Source organism: Dromiciops gliroides, chromosome 3, assembly GCF_019393635.1.
Source record: "Dromiciops gliroides isolate mDroGli1 chromosome 3, mDroGli1.pri, whole genome shotgun sequence".
NCBI classification, from domain to species: Eukaryota; Metazoa; Chordata; class Mammalia; order Microbiotheria; family Microbiotheriidae; genus Dromiciops; species Dromiciops gliroides.
This window is the reverse complement of record NC_057863.1, coordinates 241,576,519-241,588,915: the sequence shown is the minus strand read 5'-3', so window position 1 is coordinate 241,588,915 and position 12,397 is coordinate 241,576,519.

Here is a 12,397-nt window from a genome sequence, read left to right as displayed (position 1 = left end):
TCCAGTCTAATAGATTATTTGCCAATCTCATTTAGATTTCTTCTGTCCTGTCATCTTTATTTTGTGATGCTCACATAGAATCCTAGCAAAGGTGTAGTCTTTACATAAATGCAAGGCCAGCTCTTTGGGATTCATTCTAGACTCAAATGAGAATAAAATGATTTTGATTTCAAAGTTGATTTTTCTAGCCAAAAATGACATGATCTCTACCATTTTCTCAGTAACATTGGCATCCTTATTTTCCTGGGATGCATGTGTCAGGGGGAACATCAGCATGCAAAAGGAGATAAGGCATTAATCATGGTAATTAATCAAGTATCAAGTGGCATTCTGGAACATATGCCTTAATCCACTATAAAGCAATTTGCCAATAGAATTCTATAATGCTAGAATTTATGGTAATGTCATGTATAAGAAATGCATTTAAATTGTCCTAATGGTCAAACAGTTATTTTCAGGGCTTGTTGGGACTGCTTACTAATGTGTAGTAGGCAAGACTTTTAGTGTATAAAAATAATTTGGATTTTATGGTTGATTATGCTATGGAGAAGGTTTGATGTTTTTTGTGCAATTTTTCAGTGTATTTTGCCCCTATTTCAAAGTAAGACTAAAATTTGCCAATAATATAGCACATTTAGGTTTGCAAAGACACTTTACAAATACTTTCTCATGTGAAACATGCAGCAAACCTATAAGGAAAGTATTTGAAGTATTATTATTTTCATTTTATGAGTAAGTAAACTAAAGCTCAGAAAACTTAAAGAATCTGCCTAAAGTCACACAAGTCAGAGGCAGGAATTGAACTTGGGTTTCTCCTGATTCCTAGCTGAGCATTCTTTCAGCACCAGGTTTCCTGCTTAGCAAGTATAGAGCATAAGTTTAATACTTTTTGCCTTTGAAAAATGCAAGATGAAGTTAAAGCAAAAACAAGTATAACATGGTGTCTTGAAGAAAATATAAGGAGATTTCAATAGTTATTTACCCTTTGCATACTTTCATCTTCAAAAATGCTTTTTCTTCACCACTGAAGCATTGCCCTTTTAGTTTCTACTCTTTAATTCCATGAAAGAAATGAAATTTGACTTCACTCAAGGTTGTATGCTCCAGCACCTTCTTGAAAGGTGTAAGGTGGGAGAAGAAGGAAGATAAATGCATTTCTAACAGGAGGTAATAACAAAGCAGAACAAAACAAAGCAGAGTCGGCCTGCTACTTGGAAGGCATTGCTCAAAAATAGCTGGTTCAGTACCCTCCTCCTTCACCTCATACTCTATAATAGCTTTCATGGTGTTGCAGAGCCTCTATAGGATAAAAGAGGAATAACCAGAGAATTTGGGACATGATTTAACTCACAATGTAACAAGAGAGTGATCTCTGTGCCAGACAATATTTGTTTGTTTTAGATTCATATACATTTTTGTCTTAGGTTCACATACCAAAAGAATATTGATCTTAGGAAATGAAAATGAGGCATCTTACTCTCTCAATCTCCCTGGTATGGAGCTCACATTTAAATAAAAAATACCTTGATTAGATATCAGGCTAGGTTTACACTGCAGAAATAAATATATAATAATTAAAATGTAGAGAAAAATAAATCAATTCCATCTACTTCTATGGGGACAAAATAATGCAGTTGCATAACCTGGGAGGGAGTCTTTCTCCCTCAAGCTGTTACTTGGCCAGGTGTGGTGGTGCACAATTGTAATCCCTGCTACTGGGGAAGCTGAGGCTGGTGGATTGCCTAAATTTGGGAGTTCTGAGGTAGGATATATTCTAAGTCAATAGGATGCCTTCACTAAGTCATGGCACTAATAATTGTAAGCCCTGGGAAGTAGAGGGTCATCAGGATGCCTAAAGAAGGACAAACTGGGCCAAGTCAGAAAAACTTTTGCATGTTGAAGCTTCCAAATGCTATTACAATGTGGTATCAGGTCCATGAGTGGCTTCTGTACTCGCAGACTGGATGAGATAGGGAGATAATTCAGTCTTAAAAACAAGCTTTAATCATCTATCAGAAACACAAAACAGAAGAAAAATTGCATTGGAAAACAATCACCAAAAAAAAGAACAATTCTCTTAGTGATGAGGCAATCTTTTCCACACTGTTTACTAGGGAAACACTAATAGAAGGCTTATAAAACCATCCCTAAGTGCAGAGCTTCTTAAATCAGCAAGAGCTGCATCTATCTTCTGTTAGCAATGGAATAGTCTGACAAGATGTCAGTAACATTATCATGGCTGCTAATTAGCAATCCTGCAGGTTGTTAAATTCTTTACCTGCAGACATATGTCACTCAAAAGATCCATTGTTTTTTTCTCTTGCCTTGAAAAAACATCAAAAATGGTCATTTTCTATCTGATCTTTATGACTAAAGGCCCTACTGTACAGTATAAACAAGACACATGTAACAGTCAAAATGAATGCAGTTATTCAAAAATTGTACTTTGATCCATGTATTCATATAATCACTGTAGACCAAATGTTGGCCTTTATACATAAAGGCTTGCTCAAAATATACTCATTCGGGTTAACACACGTGTGTATGCATGTGGTCAAATCTTAAAACAGAAAATTTACAATATTACTATGCTTACAGACTCAGTCTGAAATAAGCATATTTACATCTGGAAAAAAATGAAATAAAACTCTGCTCAGAAGACAGAGGGTCTTGTAATTATGATCAAAAGCAGGTTTCTGCTTGTAGGATTATAGAACCTTAATGGCTATCTAATTCAGTTCCCTCATTTAACAGATGAGGAAACTGGGGTTCAAGGAAGATGAGGGTTCTTGCCTAAGGATTACATAAGTAGTAAGCAGAGAAACTTGGATTCAAGCTCAGGTCTCATTACTCAAAATCCAGCTGAAAAGTTAAGTGTGCTTATTCCTGATCAAAAAACATGGCTTCCACATACCCTACTTCCACATATCTGCTTCTTCTCAGATAATTGGAGCATGGAAACAGATTTAGAGCTGAACGAACTTCCCATCTAGTCTAACCCCTTAATTTTAACAATGAGGAGACGATACTAAAGAAGTTAAGTTACAAATAGTGGAAGACACAGGATTTGAAGTGATGCCTTATTTCCTATTTCAATGCTAACAATTCCATCTGACGTCTCATACCCTTCTAAACTACCTGCTGGTCCTGGTTATCTCATTTGTTTGTTCCACCAACAGGCTGATATTCCTGACATTTTTATTTTCCTTAAGGCACAGTTCCTCCTAACCCTATAATTCTGACACAAATGTTTAAGGGCTAAAGCCATTGACGTGTCCAAGGGACATCTCTTATTGGTCAGGAAACATGAAGCTGAGGTTAAATAGAAAATGTCTGAAAGAATTATTTCTATTGCTATTAAGACTCAAGGATAGCATCTTCATGCTTCTATAGTCAATGGGACTGAGAATGAGCAAGAGATTGCAAAGTACTTAAAAGTCTCAAGGTCAGAGGAGGACTCAGGAAGGGACAGAGAAGCAAGCATATATTGGAAGCCTTGTACCCTTATGCTAGAGCTCAGTTTGAGGAAGAAGATTCTAGATTCAACTTGGTTCACCTAGTTGCATTGCCATACTGAATTTTGCCTCAATTCAAAACCTACCCAGACAGATTTGGGACAGCTGAAATCAAAGATAAACTTTGGAAGAAATGGTTCAGTTGAGAGAGGGAAATGGAGCTAAGAGAGTCTTTTAATTTGCATTGTGAGACTAAGACTAAACTAAGACTTCTACAAACTTGAAAACATTTTCATTTCCTTATTATTTTAACCTCATGTTTCTTTCTAGTGCTTAGGAATAAAGACCTGTTCACTCTTTCTAAGGAGCAGGACAGTAGAGAAGTGAGAAGTCTATGTCTTCTCTCACGGGTAAAGCTGATAATAAGAAAACCATGGCATGTGTAAGGTGAGGTAACAATGAAAACTTACTGTATGGAACTAGAAAGTAAGCCTTGGAACTTGCTGGTGGAAGAAAATGTGGGGTTGTAAGGTACAATGATCCCATGATTCTACAAACTTTATGCAGGGTCTGCTTGTTTATATGCAAATGCCTTCAACCCTGTCTGATTAGGTACATATGACCCACCATGATTAAATATCGTCTGATAATTTTCAAAGAAGCATAAAATTTTAGAGTTAGAATGACCTCAACCCCACCCCCTCATTTTCTGGATGAAGAAACAGGCTACAATCATAGCTAATTACTGCATACTAGTAGGATAGGTGAATTCTACTAATCTGGACAGCCACAGAGAAAGGGATAGAGTAGTGATGTGGTATTATTAGGCAGGTGCATGTGTTGTTGTTTCTGTTGCTGTTATTGTTGGTTGTTGTTGCTGTCAAACAGATGGAAGATTCCAGTGAATCAGCAGGAATAGAGAACAGAATATTATAAAGGATTTCCCAAGACAGGGGTAGCAGTAGTGGTTAGAGATATCCTTGTTCCATTAGTCCAGGTGTTCATCAATGTGACAAAACTCTTTAACTGTCTTAATGAGGGAAGATAAAAGTATCAACAGTTGTTAGATCATATAGCATTAAGGATGCTCAACTCTTCCCAGATCAAACTCTTATAGGATTGCCATAAATAACAAAGGACTTCTCAGAAAAAGAGTAGTCCCCTGTTATCTAGGTTGTCAATGAAGCAGTTTCATTGATGTCCTTGGTGTTTTTAAATTAGATCCCCTCTTGCTTGGAAGCAGTCCTTTCTGTACATTTATGTAACCTGGGGTTCAAAACTGATACATTAACAAAAGGCATTCCTCATTGCTGGAGAGAATGATTACCTGATGCTGCATGCTAGCCTTGGGGTTAGAGGTTGGCACAAAGACTTGGTGGAGGAGAGATTGTTTTTGTTTCCTGCTTGAGAGGACATATGTAGATCTAGTTCAAGGGGGAGAAAAATCAGAGAGAGGACAGAGGACAGAAAGAGGAGAGACACAGAGAAGAGAGACAGAGATGCAGAGTCAGACAGAGACAGAGAGAGACACAGAGAGAGAAAGAGGGAGGGAGGGAAAGAGACAGAGACACAGAAAGATACAAAGACATAGAGACAGAGAGAGGACTTTGGAAGGAATACATGTTGAAAAAAGTAATTCCCTAACAAAGTGTCACTATTTCCCAGCTTGCCTTACTACTATATGTCTCAGTTCTTTCAACTTTAAAATGGCATTAATAATCGTACCTACTTCACAGGGTTGTTAAAAGGACCAAATGAGATATTATTAACACACTGTCTGGTACATAGTATGGGCTTAATGAATGCTTGTTTCCTTCCTTCCTTCCTTCCTTTCATTGTGTCCTTGAAAGATAGCCAATGGACTCAAAGTGTTGCATTTTACCCGCCATTTTGGAGAGGGGTAGCTGTCATATCTGACAGGTACTGTATAACATATAAAGAGAAAGAATTAAGAAAAATTCTTTGACTCAACTGTCATCTTTAAGAAAGTCTGAAGAGACATTCTGAGAGAAATGAGTTTAACTCTTATCCTTTGGAAAATGGCACATGAAAAGAATTCTTGATAGATTTTGGCTGCCACTTTGAGAGATCTGAATGGTAGGGCTGTGCTTGCAGTGTCTCTAGAAGAATCAATAGTTACTGTTGATGATTAGAGGTTATTCCAATTATGACCACTCACAAAACTAACATTATAATACTTAAATATGTCTTCATATTGTTTGTTATACCCCTAATAAATTATATAGCCAATAACATTGATATTTACTTAATTCAAGAGGACGAGTGTTTGAGATTGAAAAAAGGGAGTAAAAATGTATAAGGAAAAGGATTAACTGGTTGATTAATAAGTCTAGGTGGTAGCCTTGATCTATTTAAGTTGCTAATGAGAGAAATCAGACATTTCTATTGATTTATGAGGAAATATAAGATACCCCCTTGATTGCCTCAGAACCTCAAATACTCTGAAAATTAATGAGGAAATGAACCAAGAGCAGACTGAAAATAGTGATGCCTGTGGTTGTTACTAGTACATAGCTCAACTAACCTTCACTTAGGCTACATATGGGCAATGCCATTATCTAAAGTCCTGTTACATGTGTAAAGGGCCTTTTGCTATAAAGACAAATCCAAAGCCAGTAGATCATGAATCAAACAATAAGCATTTACTTGGTGTCTGTGAAGTGTGAGACACTTTTCTATGGTGTAGCACTACAAAGACAAGCATGAAATAGTCTCTTTTCAAAAGGAGCCTACATTCTACCAGGGAGATAGCATACACATTTTAAAAATAAACACAAGAAGGGGCAGCTAGGTGGCACAGTGGATAAAGCACTGGCCCTGGATTCAGGAGGACCTGAGTTCAATCCAGCTTCAGACACTTGACACTTACTAGTTGTGTGACCCTGGGCAAACCACTTAACCCCCATTGCCCCCACAAAAATCAATCAATCAATCAATCTTTAGACGCAAGATAATATGGGAAGAAAGGGACTAGCAGCTGGGGGATAAAGAAAGACTTCATGTATAAGGCAGTTCTTGAGCTGGGTTTCGAAGGATACTAGGGATTCTAGAGGCAAATGTAAGGAAGGGGTACATTGAAGGAATTGGGGGAAAAGGCAAAAAATGTCTGTGCGAAAGGTTCTGAAATGCGAGATTGAGGGCCATGTGTAATGAGTAGTGAGAAGGCCCTTCTCAATGGACTGCAGTGTGCAGTGAGGGCATCAATGTGTTTCTGCTACCACAAATTAAAGATGACTGCTGCTATGACACATAGCAATGTGAAGCTGGCAAGTACTTTGGTTCTCACGAGTGTATCTTGCAAAAAAATTAAGTATCATCACAACGCTGAAGAATTAAGTATCTCAGTGGTTTTCCAGATGGTCACATGTGCTTGTTAGTTAAGAAATGATTGCATCAAATTCAAAGGAATCCCATACAAGAGGGCCTTCTAACAAAAAACAATTGTCCAGACAATCTAGGACTAACGGGCATTTCGAGACTTGATTTATATAGATGGTCAGGTGCTAAAGATATTTTTATTATTACAAAAAAACACAGGAAGTTTTCCATTTTTAAAGTACTGTAACTACATGCACGACACAGGAAATTGGTCTTCTGGGGCTATTCAGATAATGGAGCAGTCCAGATAATTGAGTTTGTGCAGTAATTGAAATACAATATCAAGGGATTGGATTGTAATGTATACAATCTTTATTGGTGTAGATAATGTCTGCTTGAATTGCTATTTATAGCCTAGCAAGATCTATACAAGAAGGAATTTATAATTGAAAATTTTAAAAGACAGCTCAGGGAAGATATTAGGCATGCATTTTTTCCTAAGAGTATTTCAAGGGAAAAAATATGAAGTGGCCCATAAAAAATGTGAACAGAGACATATATTCATGTTTATTCAGGCAGGTGCTTTAGATAAGGGTCATCACAACATTACATCTAATTCACAAAGTCCAATGATACCTTGTCAGTTCTTTCCTCCACCTGCCTATGAGTGGGGCCCCACAGGAAACCTTCACCGTCTTTATTATTTCCTGTAGATGGTTCAGACTGAAGAGAAACAGAGGCAGCAATAAATGACTTAAAATGTCAACCTAATAAATTGACATATGACTAAAACTCTGTTTACTCTGTCTTATGTAAACCTAGACTATCATGTGCATTTGGGAGAGCATTGTTAAAACCAGATTGTCTTGGCAAGATGGTTCATCCAAATGTACTCCTCTTCATTCATGAAAAAGGCAGGGGGTGGGTGTTTTAAGGTAATGTGCAACAGTATATTTCACGTAGACAATATTTTTTTTAAAAAGCATTGGACTAGAAGTCAGGACAATTAGAGATCAGAAGACCTTCTACTAACTGTGTGAACTATTGCCCCTAAAATAAAATATAAATTCCTCACTCTGGAACTTGAACCCTCCCCACAATCTGTCTTCCCCCAGTATTTCTGGATTTATTTCATATCATTTCCCTTAATGCACTCTCTATTCCAGGCTAACTGGCACTATTAGTTTATCCCCAAATTCCACTTTCCATTTTTCTTTTCCCACAAACTGTCCTCCCTGTCTGGAATGTACCCCCCCCTCCTCATCTCCAATCTCAGGACACATCCCCACCTCAATTCAGCTCAAGTATCATTTCCTTTAGGAAGCCTTCCCTTTTTCTACCTATTCATTGTTAGTGCCCTCTGCCTCCTCAAATTTCCTTGAATTTCCTAATCTGTGTGCCTATTTTATTCCTCCAGTACTCAGTAAGCTCTTTGAGGGTAGACACTGCTTTGTCATTGTCATTCTAGTACTTCCCATGAAACCTTGCACAAAACAGCCACATAATAAATACTTGTTGAAATGATTTATTAGGGGAGGTTAAATCTGATCACATCCATGATCCTTTCTAACTTGAACGTTCTCTGATTCTTTGAAATGTCATGACATGTATGACCACCACTACCCTTTCAATCCTTCCCTTTTAATAAATATTTTATTTGATAAATGGATTGATGGATGAATGGCTGGATGGATAGATAGATGGAGAGGAAAGTAGAAAAAACTAAAGCAAAGTAAATAAATTGGAAAAGAGAGGGGGTAAGAAAATAGTGGTATGAGTGCTGAAATAATATGGAAGCTCTGTTGTGATACCGTTCAGTATGCAGAACAATCAGTTCATCTTTTTAAAAAATGAAACTGGAAAAAATTACTTCTAGTTCTTAATCTATAAACTATGGGGTCCATATTCACTTCCACATAAGTGAGTTTATTACATAAAATATCTTGTCATTGGAAATTCTCTGTCTAATAATAGTAACAGTAAGACTATTAATTATTATTCTCACATAGATTTATTATTTTACAGTTTAGAAAATTCCTTTTCCACAATGATCCTGTGTAATATATAGTTCAAATATTATTCTGAGTTATAAATGAGGAAATATGCTCAGAGAGAGGTAAAGTGGCTGCCCACAAACACAGAACTAATATTTGAGTTCTGGTAGGTTGTGGTTGAGAGATCCAGTGGGAAAATGGGGGCTTGGAAATAGTGTTTTGGTAGACCCAGAGTTCCAGAGACATTCATGGAACATTTTAGCACTACATGGACAAAAATGTTCAATCATTTCCCTCACTTTATCTTCCAATTATCCTTCCATCTGGTGAGCAATCATTTCCTCTCATAAACACATTTCAGACACTGCCTGTCCAATTGCATAATGGAAGAATTATATTGCTGAGCATAGAGGAAAAAATAAACAGTTGACCTTACTAATTTCATCAACTTTCATCTTTTTTGATTGATTGAAACAAAAGAGGTAGTGGAGAATAGAATGTTGAGCTTGAGTCAGGAAGACCAGCATTCAAATGCTGTTCCCCAGACACTAGCCATGTGACCTTGGGCAAGTCACTTACTATAAAATGAAGGACCTGATCTCAATGGCTTTTAATGTCCTTTCTCCCTCTTGGTTCTTGGTTCTTGTTTCTTGATCCTTTGTGTATGGAAAAAAGGTACAGCAAAGAAATAAAACTTTGGACAAGAAAATAGCATTGTGATATTATTCTGATCCTATCTATTTTTTTTTTTGGTTTTGCGGGGCAATGAGGGTTAAGTGACTTGCCATGGGTCGGTCACACAGCTAGTAAGTGTCAAGTGTCTGAGGCTGGATTTGAACTCAGGTCCTCCTGAATCCAGGGCCAGTGCTTTATCCACTGAGCCACCTAGCTGCCCCAATGATCCTATCTATTTAATAACAAACTGTACTGTTATGGAAATAATTGGAAAATGATTTTTCCTTTTAGAATGTAATTTGTAGGGGCAACTAGGTGGTGCAGTGGATAGAGAACCGGCCCTGGATTCAGGAGGACCTGAGTTCAAATCTGGCCTCAGACACTTAGCAATTACTAGTTGTGTGACCCTGGGCAAGTCACTTAACCCCAATTGCCTCACCAAAAGAAAAAAAAATAGAACGTAATTTGTTCCTTATACTGCAAACAGTGCTAAAAGTGTTTACTTTTTGTAAACCAAATTGAGCATTTACTACCTTTTAGGACTTTTACTGGCTATGCCTACCCTAAATACACAACTGCTTGTGCATCAACCTTTGAGTTGATTAATAGTGTTTTGTTTTTTGTTTGTTTTGTTTTGTTGTGATGGTGCTTGTTGCTATTGTTCTAGACATGTTCATTCATTGGTATAGAGAACTACCCAAGAGGAAGCTCCTTCTACCCATACAAGTCAGCACATTCTCTGCAACTAATTTTCTTAGAGACTGTCCTGGGGTATGTATTGAGACTTTAAGTAACCAAACATGGTCAAACAGCCAGTGTCCCTCAGAAATCCAACTGGAACCTCAATTGTCCAGATTCTGAAGCCAGCTCTCTATTCACTACACTCTGCCGCCTCTTGATTCATAGTTAATTCACCTAAATGTTGTATTCAAAGAGATTTTTAACTTCTAACAAGCCTTAGTCATTAATATCTTTCTTCCGACTGGAAATTCCTATCTTGACACTCAAGAGAAAAAGAATTTGGTCTCTAGTTCAAAACTTAAAACCCAAGTTCTACCATTTCTATCACATTTGCAATTTGTCTTGGATAAAATAGAAAGAATATATAAAAATGGAGCCATATGGGTCACACTGAGGTTTTGATACTTTCTAGAAAAATCTGTGGTTAGTTAAAGATAAATAAATGCAGGGCCTAGACTTGTACTACTATTTTTCTTTCTTTTCTTTTCCAAACACTGCCCCTCCCCCAGCCTCCCATTCCTACCCCAACTCGTCCATCTAGAACCATTTCATTTTACTCACTGTCCTAATGATTCCATTGACAGGTGATTTCAAAAAGATTAGCACTTGTCTTCCTGTTGTAGAGGATGCAAGAGGATCCGTCACCCTCAGCAGCATCCCTGCCACCAGCCATTTATCCCAACAAAAGGCACTGAGCTAACGACATGGCTTATCAGTCAGTCAGTCCTAGTGCCTGAGATGTCAAATCCACTGCCAGAGAACAAGGATAATTTGGTCTTTACTTTTTTTAAAAGAGAGAGATGGAAAGGACTGAGAACAAAGTCACCAGTAAATTGGTTGATGATTTCCTCATTCTCTTCACTAAAAAGTCTATGCTGACACATTTTAGGGGAGTGGGCAGAGAAAGGGATATGTTTGTGTGTGGGTGTGTGTATGTGTGCGTGTGTGTGTGTGTGTGTGTGTGTTTAAAAGCACATGTGGGACTTTATGTTCGTTTGGTCTATGTTAAATTTGAAGAATTTAAGTGTACTGGGGAAATTGCTTTGAAGTTTAAATAGCTCAGAATTGGTATTGGGGTAAATTGAAGGTAACTTTCATGAATGCTGAATAAAGCTTCTGAGCCTATTAGCTAGAGACCCACTTCCTTTAATGTGTTGGTTCTCTTTTTTTTTGTAAGCTTAGTTGTAAAGTTAGCTGGAAAAGCAGCTGCTTGTTGAGGTCTGAAAGCCAGGGTTTTCAGAAGTAGTTGTGTTCCAATGAATTCCTTGGAAAAATGGAAAAGATGGTGTTGGTACCCAGAGAGCATTAAATTTTATGCTTTTACAAGAATTTACAATAAATTCATTGTATTAGCCATCTTGGTGTGACAAGCTATATGGTCTCATGTTCTCTAAAAGCATTTGAAATAATAGGAAAAAGGGCACTAGATGGTGAGCCAGAACACCTAGGGCAATCATATAACCTTGGGGAAGTTATCTAACCTCTCAGTTTCCTCATGTGTTGTGCTGCCTACTTCATTTGTTATTGTGAAGATCAAACAGAAAATATTCTATCATTAAAAAGAACCAACAAAATGGAAAGAGTATTGGTTTACTGTGAAGCCTCACTTATCCTTTCAGGACCTGTGTTTCCTACTCTGTAAAACAGAGATTTTGGACTGGATGGCTCCTAAAGTCTCCCCTAGTTTAAAATATGTGATCCTATGTGCATTTATCCCCTTAAGATAAGCTCTAAAAGACCCTACAATAGACTATAAAATATTAGAAACATGAAATATTACAAAGGTGCTATTAATAGTAATGAACAATAAGTATAGCACTAATATTAATCATAGTACTTTAACACATAGTATTTATAGTAATTAAAGTACTATTGATACAATAGTATTAACATTAATAAGCATTAATGTTAATATTACCATTGATACCAGTATTCCTAATAATAACATTATTAGTATTACTGTTATACATAATAGAAGGGTATTGGCAGTAATGGTATTAATAGTAACATTAATTAGTATTAGTAATAATGCTAATTAACATTATTATTAATAATATTGGTGTTGCTATTTATATTATCAATGTAACTGATATGTTATTGCTATGGGTATTTGTGCTACTAATAGTACTAATATTACTAATGGTAGGGAAACTATTCATCAAATCTTAACAGAAATCCAGTTTATGTATGATA